General features: G+C 37.2%; 1 pseudogene; it reads left to right on the forward strand.

Moving 5' to 3' along the window:
• The window catches only part of LOC116904341, a 142,370-nt pseudogene extending 133,358 nt beyond the window's left edge, over positions 1 to 9,012 (forward strand).
• The last annotated feature ends 2,005 nt before the right edge of the window (positions 9,013 to 11,017 follow it).

The following is an 11,017-nucleotide window of genomic DNA, read 5'->3' on the forward strand; positions in this document are numbered from 1 at the left end:
CAATCCTTTTAGATTTTTTAATTTCGTGGAGTACATGTTTGGAAAACACCTTCTTATGTTTTACCTATGTTTCCTTTGCGTCTGTTGTGATGTCTTCCCTTTCTTTTCTACGCTTTTTAATTTGGAAAATTTGTCTCCAATATTTAGTAATTGGTTATTCCATGCCATCTACTCCTTTTTGAGTGTGAGTTTTCTCTTTCTTCTAGAGACGTAAGTTTACTCTGATATTACTACAGTGGGTGGCATTTGAACACAGTTCCCTAAGAACATATTCTTTGAAGATGCGTCCACTCCAAAGGATACTCTTTTCCTCATATTTTTGTTTTCATGTATCAAATTACAGGTGACAATAAGTCTGTAGAATATGTCTGGGGAAACTCTTCCAAACTAAACTTCTGTTAATGATATATGTTACTAATGTTCATTTTTCTTGTATATTATCAATCATTATAAAGCATATACTCCTTCATATTCATTCATGCTGTCATTAAATTGTCTTAAAATCTTAGACATTATTGTTTAGGTTTATTTATCTAATTCTCTCTCTCTCTCCATATATATATATATATATATATATATATATATATATATATATATGTGTGTGTGTGTGTGTGTGTGTGTGTGTGTGTGTGTGTGTGTAAGTTGCCTGTAGAGGTCATATTAGCATGTCTCCTGGAGTTGGAGTTACATGATACTGTCACCATTGGTTCTAAGAATTTGAACTGGATCATCTGCATGAATAAGCAGAAAAATCCTAAAACCTTAGAGTTTTATTTTTTTGTTACTGATTATTAATTGTGATGAATTTCTTTATATTTGTTATATGTTTGGTATATTTGCACCTGTGTTTATGTAGCATGTGTGTATACATGAGGCAAGCAATGACCAGATTTCAACATAACAGGCCTCCCTATATTGCTTTTTGAGGCAATCTCTTTCACTGAAGCCAGCACACTGTTTTAGGTAAGTTGTCTAGTTAATGAGACTCAGGGATTTGCCTTCTCTTCTCAAGGACTGGAGATACAGTTGTTTGCTACTGTACCTGGATTTGATGTGGGTAGTTGGTCTTTGAACCTATGTAGGTGACAATCTATCTTCCTTACCTTGTGGTAGATGGGGGCAGGGCGGTAATGGGGGAGGATGGGGTGGGGAACACTCATAAAGAAGGGGAGGGGGAGAGGTTAGGGGGATGTTGGCTCGGAAACTGGAAAAGGGAATAACATTCGAAATGTAAATAAGAAATACTCAAGTTAATAAAAAAAAAGTTTAGTTTTTTGTTCTTCTTCTGATTTATTTTTTTTGTTAGTGAGTCTTCTTGTAGCCTAGTTGTACTGTCAATCCAAGGTGTTTTGGCCAAGACACACTGGAGTATCAAGAACTTGGTCAATTGTTTAGTTTTGCATTTCAGCTTATGATTTTGTACCTGAGGCAGAATATATTTAAATTTCTAATCTGACTCATATTTGTCATTCTGCATTCTTACAGTTCACCTCCAATAGTGGTGCTCAAATTTGGCTTCACATCAGAATGGCACATGAAGCTTTAAATAAAAATTGATGCCTACAGAGAATTCTGATCTAATTAGTTGCTAGAATGGCCTCAGCAAATTTGTTTTCATTTTTCTATATTGTGAATTTCTTAGTTTGGAAGCCTACAGGAGTCTCTAAGGTGAAGCTGAGTTTGAGAGCCACTGATAAAATGATATTCATCGTTTGACTGCCTTCTCCAGTACCAAGTCCAGTGTCTTAGATGCTTACACTATAGAGATGACTCTTTCTACTCCCACGGTCTTGGTTAGTGTCTGAAAGATTTTAAACTCCAGTTCCTAGCAGCAAATACAATAACATCTTCATCAATATGGTCTATTGATAGTTTAGTGTTCCATCAATGATTTGTTAGTCCAGCTTCATATTTGTTTCAGGAAGTTAGGTACCCCTTTCAACTTTTACATTTTCTTGTCAATGTATTAACACTATGAAAACAATCTGGTTTCATACAACAACAATCACTAAGTACTTAAGGCTGAAACTGTGGCCATGCTTTCTCATGTTTTAAACCATTCTAATATGCTTGCCACTATTCCAGTTGTGTCTTGGCACTTATGTGTGAAGGGGTATCTTGATAGTGTGGTGTTGTACAGAAGCGAGTCTCTATTTCCTGCTAGGTGGTATATTGCATGACGTTAAAAATTATGTAGTGTACGGCTTACAAAATCAAGTCATTGTTAAGAGTCCATTGCACATGAAGCATTTAAACAGAATTGGCAACACTAGATATTGACTCACATAGCTTGGTATATATCAGTTTGGTATGAAAAGATGTGTTTGAGAGAGTTTAACTCATATAGCTCATATGAGCCACTTAAGAGACTTGAGCAATATAACCCAGGCTGACCTCAAACTTATGATCCTCCTGCCTCTGCCTCTTTCAGCAAATCCTACTGGTGTGTGTCACCACAACTGACCAAAGGGTACACAGGGAGGAAACCATGGCTCCAGCAGCATATGTAGCAGAATATGGCATTGTCTAGCATCAATAGGAGAAGCCCTTGGTCCTATGAAGGCTTATTTCCACAAGCGTAGCGGAATGTCAGGGTGGTGAGGTGAAAGTAGATGGGTGGGAGCGGAGCTGGGGAGGAAAAGCATCCTCATATAAACAGGGGGAAAAGGATGGGGAGACTGGGAGAGGGGGAAATGGGATAATATTTGAAATGTAAATACATAAAATATCTAAGTAAAAAGAAATGTTATTTTTGTTTAGACAGATCTATAGATGTAAACAAAATTATTTGTTACTGGCATGGATATGTATAATGAATGAAAATTAAAAATCTTCGTTCTTAAAAAAAAGAAAAGAAAAAAACCACTTGAAGAAGAAGATAGCTCATTGAATGTTCACACTTTGATTCCCAGCACCCACATTAAAACTAAAAAGCTATGGTTGTCTTTAATCTCAGGTCTAGTGGTTCAGACAGTTGGGTCCAATAGCTTTCTGGTTAGCCTATGTAGCATAAACAGTCATCTCCATTGGCAAGTTTGAGACTGTGCAATAAAAATAAAGGAGAAGGGTGATTGAAATACCAATTGCATCAACCATTCACACACACACAAGCACAGGCAAGCCTGCACACACACACACACACACACACACACACACACACACACACACACACACACACACACACACACACACACACAGTGGGATGAGAAAAGAGAGGGAGTAGAATTTTCTGTCCTGGTAAACCCGTGAAGTTATGCCCCATATGTAGCCATTATAACTTAATTTCTATTCCATACTGTCAGTGCCTAGTTTATATTAGTCATATTTCCGGAACTTAACAGTCACAGGTGGCTAATGTATTGAATGCTCTGTATGGGTATTTATTATTAGACAGTTCTTCTGTAGAGCTTAGATATTTATCTATTTTTAGTGGATATTTTCTTTATTTACATTCCAAATGTTATCTCCTTTCCAGGTTTCCCCTCTGCAAACTACCTATCCCATCCCCAGTCCCCTTGTTTCTATGAGGGTGCTCCCATACCTAACTACCCATCCATTCCCACCTCACTGCCCTGACATTCCTACAATGGGGCATCAAACCTTCACAGGACCAAGGGCCTCTCCTCTCACTGATGCCAGGTAAGGCCATTCTCTGCTACATACGCAGATGGAGCTATGGGTCCCCACCACGTGTAATCTTTGGTTGGTGATTTAGTCCCTGAGATATCTGGGGGTTCTGGTTGGTTGATATTGTTATTCTTCCTATGGGGTTGCAAATTCCTGCAACTTCTTCAGTCCTATCCTTAGTTTCTCCATTGGGGTCCCTGTGCTTAGTCCAATGGTTGGTTGCAAGCATCCGCCTCCCTATTGGTCTGGCTTTGGCAGAGCCTCTCAGGAGACAGCTATATCAGCAAGCATGCCTTGGCATCAGCAATAGTGTCACCATTTGGTGTCTGTATATGGGATGAATCCCCAGATGGAGCAGGCTCTGGATGGCCTTTCCTTCAGTCTCTGTTCTACACTTTATCTCCATAATTCTTTTAAGCAGGAGTACTTCTGGGTTAAAAATTTGGAGATGAGTGGGTGGTCCCATCCCCCAGTTGGGGGCCTTGCCTAACCTCTGGATATGGTCTCCACAAGTTCTCCTTCCCCTTTGTTGAGTATTTCAGTTAATGTCATTATTTTTGGGACCTGGGGAGCCTCTCGCTTTTCTGGCACCTGGGACTTTCTTGTGGCTACCTCCAGTTCCCCAGCCCCCATTGCTTCACACATCTGCTCAATTCTTTTTTTTAAGGCAGTCCACTATGTTTTTCTTTGAAAACTATCCCAAATAATAATGTTAATTTTCCATTTTTGGTTTTGAACTGAACTTTGATTACATGACTTAAGACAGGTGCTTCAGTTCATTTCCAATACAAATGCATAATCTAAGGTTCTCCTTAATTGTTAATACTAGAAATTTGTCCCATGGGCTTCTGATTTGAATACCTTGTTTCAGTTTATGGTCCTGTTTTAAAGGTGTTACAACATTTATGGAGTACGAATAGGCAAACTAAAATAATAACCAAGGCTGGCTTTAAGATTATAGCTGACTGCAGATGTGGCCTGTGACTTCTACTTCTGAGTAACATCTTTAAATGACTGATAAGGATAAAGTCCCAAAGATGCTGAAGAAATATGCGAGTTTTATGGGGAAGGACATCAAAATTCAAAAACAAATAGAAAGGAAAAAGGAAGGAAGGAAAGAAGAGAGAGGGAAGGAGAGAGAGAGATAGAGAGAGAGAGAGAGCAAACAAGATGTAAGTTAAATACTAATCTCCAAATGAAAGGAGAAATTTGTGTGTATGAATTTGATATTTGTCTCTTAAAGTTCCCTGACCATTTTAATCTTGCATACATCTCCTTATCATGATAAAAATAAAAAAGAATATTCAAAATCTACACTCCTCATCTACACCCTCATCATATGCACAGAACTCTCAACTGATCATCCTTGCTATGATGGAATGAAGTCTCTTGAAGCCCTCAGTCAAAGTAAAACACATCTCCTGTAAGCTGTTTTTCTGGGATATTATTGTCACAGCAACATAAAAGTCAACTAACCCAGCCTTAGAGAACATGCTGTTGGACTTTCTTATTTCACAGTTGAGCAACCCAAGAATCAGGCTTGAGCAGCTTGCCAATTCCACACTGCTAGTTTAAATCGGAGATTGCAACTGAGAGAAACAAATCCACAGCTAGACCCTCTGCTCCACAGTCCACTTGGCAAGCTGTGGGTCTTCTAAGATGCATAGCTACAAATACTAGCTGCTAAGGCACAGCAGATGTAAATATACACTCCTCAAACCCCAGCATGATTATTTACTTGTGGTTGATTCAAGAAATGTTAAAAATAAATGGCAGCCAAAGGAATTTCTATATGCACAGCTACATAGAAGGATCCCCAAGGGTCGCTGACTTCGATTACTTCTATATTTCTAGAGTTGGATCACAGACAGCACTGGTGTGCTATTCAACACAGAAATAAGTCAGTGTTTCTTTATTTCTAGTTTTTCAACCTTCCACAGCCTCTATGGACTGACACAGTCCTGGATGTTTATACTCCATTCCAAATGAGCACACTTTTATGCAGCCTATAGTTATGAGAATGTCTTAAGATATTTGTAATGCTATCCATCAAGCAAGGTAGAGCAATTCTACTTGGTAATTATTATCATAGAAATTCAGGTGAACGTCAGAATGAAGTCTAAAAAATACTCTCCAGAGGAAAACTTTCTTCAATTATCTGAGCCTTACTAAAATCTATTTCTTTTGGAATTCATAGTTTTTATGAACTTTACTTCTCAGTGATTTGCTTGAAAAACCTTTACTTCAGAGTGCTTTAATTTAATAGGTGTGAAATACACATATTTATGCAAATGTATTTCTCCCTTGAAACAAAAAATAGAAATACAGACAAGTTACATTAATCATAAAAATAGACAGAATATTGTTAGTTTCAAAATCTAGTGACTGACATTAGAAATGTTATATTTTATATAAAATAATTGGCAGACATATTCAACTAACTAAATCTTAGATTAAATTTGAATAGATTCTAATTGTTTTTGCATGTGAGAGATTCTTAACTTTCAGTGTTGTAAGATCCAACATATCCTTTGAAAATAACTAACTTCTGAGGTATAATACATGGTCAAGGCAATCAAATATCAATTGATCTCCGCCCATCTATCTAACTATCTCTGTCTCTCTATCTCTCTGTCTCTCTGTCACTATCTTTCTATCTCTCTATCTTTTTTTCTCCCATGATTAAGATAGATGATGGGCATTTTGCTTTGAGTAGAATGACAATATTCTGCTGAATCTCTAACACTTAGCACAAAGTAGCTGGTTAAGTGTAACATGCCATGGCATCATATTAATTTATCTTCCTTAATAAAAGTTTCAGCAATTAAGAGCAGAAATAGTTGTTTGTAACATGTGCCTCAATCAATTCTCTCAGACTGATTGAAGATACATAGGACCTTGCAATGAATATAAGTTTTTTGAAGATCCACATTATTTTTCCAAAATAAAGAGAAAGGAGTGAAATAAGGGAAAGAAGGAGGAGAAAAGGGGTGAAAAAGGAGAGATGGAGGACAGGAGGGAGAGAGAGAGAGAGAGAGAGAGAGAGAGAGAGAGAGAGAGAGAATGAGAATGAGGTACTTATGAGTTAAGAATTTTGGAAATAAGAGGACATTGGAGGAGTCTGTATTTTCTCCTTTCCTCTGATAAATTCACTGACCAATTTATTTTGTATAAACTTCTATAAAATGAACAGACTAAAAGAATCCAGGATGCGATACTATTTAGTCATACAACTGTGCTAACATTTGCAGTGTGAAGAAAATTATAAATCGCTATATGAAATTAAACAACCTGAAAGCACAAAGACAAAGCCATCATGATTTTATTTACATGTGCATGCTGAAATAGCCAATCTCAGATATATTAACTGAAGTTGGATTCTTACTTTACACCACTGAAAAGTTGGTTAGCTATAGATCAGTGACCTACATATACATAAGAGGCCAAATAATTACTCTTGTAAAATCAAACACAGGCATATATCTCCATGATTATGGATTTGGCAGAAATTCTTAGATGTAACAATGACACTAAAATTTAAAAAACCTGGCTTCATTAAAATAAAATATTTTGTATCAATATATGAGTGAATACATTGTCTGGGATATAGAGTGCATTTGACATAAGAATATATCAGACATATAGAAAAAATTAAAGAGGGGCTAGAGAGACGTCTCAGGGTTAAGAGTACTGATTCCCCTTTCAGAGCTTCTGAGCTCAATTACCAGTAACCACATGGCTACTCATAATCATCTATAATGTGATATGGTACCCTCTGATGTATAACAGACATACATGTAGGCAAAATGCTGTATACATTCCTGGATGGTAGAATCCTCTGCCCAGTATTATAGCTTCATGAAGTCTCATTTATTAATTTCTGGTTTGTTTATTTGACATTATTTGGTAAACAGAGAACTAAAATATAATTAAATTATCTAATGTATAATATACAAAATATAACAATACAAAGTAACCAAAATAATTAAATAGTGAGTAAATAGATCATAAAAACATTTCTCTAAAGAAGATGTACAAATGATCTATAAGGACAAATAACACATTCAACATTGTTACTAAATGGTAAAATATCACAAAGCATAATATGGATAACAGTAAAACCACATGAGTTAGTAAGGAAGTAAAAACATCAATAATTTGTAGATTGCTAGTGGAATGCACAGTGATTCATCCTATGTGGGAAGCAGGTGGCTCCTCATAAAGTGAAATTTAAGATTAATTAATGACACACTCTTTTCATTACTAGTAAATTAACAAAATAATTTTTTCTCTCTCTCTCTCTCTCTCTCTCTCTCTCTCTCTCTGTCTCTCTCTCTGTCTCTCTCTCTCTCTCTCTCTCTCTCTCTCTCTCTCTCTCTCTCTCTCTCTCTGTCTCTCTCTCGACTGTGTGCTACTTTCTTAGTGTGGCATAGCGTGAGGCTTTGGTGGAGCCTCTGTAAGGAAGGCGGAGCTTGACAGATTCAGTAAAGGCCAGTAGCAGTGAGGGCAACCTGGAGTCATGAGCTGTATCAGGAGCAGAACTACAGTTAGCAGGAATCCCATGCTTCCTCCCGAAGTGCAGGTGCTCATGGATCTGGGAAATCTGTACCGCATACACCTGCAAGGTCTCGCTTCACGGAAGATTCAAGGCATCCTAGATCAAAGTCAAGATCCAGATCTGAATTTCGGTCTAGATCCAGAAGAAGTTCTAGAAGGCATTATACAAGGTTACGAACACGATCTCGCTCTCACAGATGATCCTGAAGTAGGTCTTAGAGACGAGATTATCGCAGACACCACAACCACAGCCATTCTCCCATCTCTACTCAAAGGAGTCATGTTGGGAACTGGGAAAATCCTGACCCCAACTATTTTCTTGGAGTGTTTGGATTGAGCTTGTACTTTACAGAAAGAGATCTAAGGGAAGTGTTCTCTAAATATGGCCCCGTTGATGATGTGTCCATTGTGTATGACCAGCAGTCTAGTCAGTCAAGAGAATTTGCCTTTGTGTGTTTTGAAAATATAGATGATGCCAAGGAAGCTAAAGAACATGCCAATGGAATGGAGCTTGATGGACGTCAAATTAGGGTTGATTTCTCTATCACAAAAAGACTCCACACCCCAACACCAGGAATTTATATGGAGAGACCCACTTGTGGAAGTTCACGATGCCAGGACTATTATGACAGAGGATATGATCGGGGTTATGATGACCGGGACTATTATAGCAGACCATACAGAGGAGGTGGTGGAGGAGATGGTGGATGGAGAGCAGCTCAAGGCAGGGATCAGATTTACAGAAGACAGTCACCTTCTCCTTACTACAGTTGTGGAGGATACAGGTCTTGTTCTCGATCATGATCCTACTCATCTCATCGCTATTAAAACATCAAGTCCAAGCTTTTCTGAAACCTGCAATAGATTTGGGATATTTTTTATGGACACTATTTTCTGTTTAAAAAGTGAACGGTGCCTGGTGAAGTTAGGAGACTTTTACATCTTTAATGATGACTACTTTTAGTGGAGTGGAAATACTGTTTTCATTCTGCATTTATGTAGTTTGGTGCTTTGTTCAAAGTTAAGTCTTTTCAGAAAAGTATGTTCTGCATGTATTTTTTTACAGTCCAAATTTTGACTGCTGAGAAGTTTCTATTGTACAAAACTTGATTTAAAAGGTTTTTCTACTGACTCCAGGGTATTCTGAAGATCGAAGCCTGTATGTAAAATGCTACCATATGGCAAAAACAACAATAAACAAGTTTGTTTGTTTTAAAAAGAAAACTGTGCTATGTGAAAGAAGCTGAGTACAAGAGGTTGCATAATATATGATTCTACGAAATAACTAGAACACGAGAAGAATGAAAATGACCAGCTGCCCTAGGCTAGAAACAAGAAGACACATAGTAGGGAGCACACATAGTAGGGAGCATAAATTGGAGGAGAAAAATGATTTGGAGCTAGGCATAGACTCTGGTCACCTAGCACTGTGAGTAAGTTATTTGCTCCACTGTTGCTCATGGCTTTAGATGGTTAATTTTGTGAGGTGTGAAAACAAAGGCAATGAAAGTATATACAATGTATATCTGTTAATCTATGACATATGATTTACAGAATAGTTCTTACCCCTATTTGACATTTGAGGAATACTTATATTACTTTAGCCCTAACCATATAGTCACAATGTCTCTGGTTTTGGACTGCATTCATAAGTCAGCAGATTAATCATACCATAAACCTATTGAAAAGTTAGGGGTGGCAGTGAAGATGGTATAAGGCACAAGTTTGTGTACCGTACTTACCAATATGTCAAGGAGCAACCAAGAACAGTTGCTTCTTCTTACAATTTATGTTGAGTTTAACTTTTATCCACTAAAGGATATGGTGCCTAAATATGACTAAGCAAGCCTCCCCTCTCTCAGAATGATAGACCCTTAAAGCAGCCAGGTCTGTGAGAGGGGTTAATGCTCTGAAGGTTCTAAACTGTTGTAGGGAAGTTAGAAATTCTATTAACAGGGAATATCAGAAAAACAAAACAAAATCAAACAATAAAACCCCTGAAAAACGTCCCTTGGAGGAGGGAGACATAGAACTTCGGTCTAGACTAAAGTTATTGCAAGTTTCAATACATCTTCTGTCTAAATGATGGAATCTAAATTTTCTTTTGCAATGAGATTGTCAAATTGTGGAAAAAATTAGTAAAAAAGGAGATTATAGTTTGAAGATATTTTTGTTATAATCTTTGTACATGATATCTTTTTTAAAAACTGCATGGTGAAGCATTTATTTGGAAATTTTCATTTGTTTTGTTCTTGTTATATGCTTTGTTTCTAACATTTCTCTATTAAGTTCTTCAAATTTCTTCAAAAATATTTGCTGTAGTGAGAACTAAAAAATAAGTTATCTAACAATCAGTGCAGGATTAGACCAGAGCAACAACTATTTCTCCTCAGGACTAACTTTTATCCTGGGTCAGTATTGAACTAATTGCTATGTCACTCCCTCAAACTAGGCAGTCATTTGCAAGAGTTCAGTATATTAGAAAATTAGTGACACCGCTTCATTTTCTTAATAAAAGTGTAATAAGTTAATAGCCTACAACCACTGCATGGCATATACTGCAAGTATACCTTGAGTTAATGTTTAGTGAATGCTGTGTCTTAATTGTTAATATTTTAAATGCACTATTCATTAAAAGTCATGCACATTTATCTTATAGTTTTTGAAGGGGATCTGGAGATATGGCTCCACATGTAAGAGTACATGCTGATCTTGTACAGCACTCAAAATCAGATCCTGGCACCTACACCATAGTGTTCACAGTCTGCCTTTAAATCCAGATCCAGGATGATGACACTCTCTTCTGGACTCTGAAGGTTCCCTGCTGCATACA

Source organism: Rattus rattus, chromosome 6 (genome assembly GCF_011064425.1).
Source record: "Rattus rattus isolate New Zealand chromosome 6, Rrattus_CSIRO_v1, whole genome shotgun sequence".
Classification (NCBI taxonomy): Eukaryota; Metazoa; Chordata; class Mammalia; order Rodentia; family Muridae; genus Rattus; species Rattus rattus.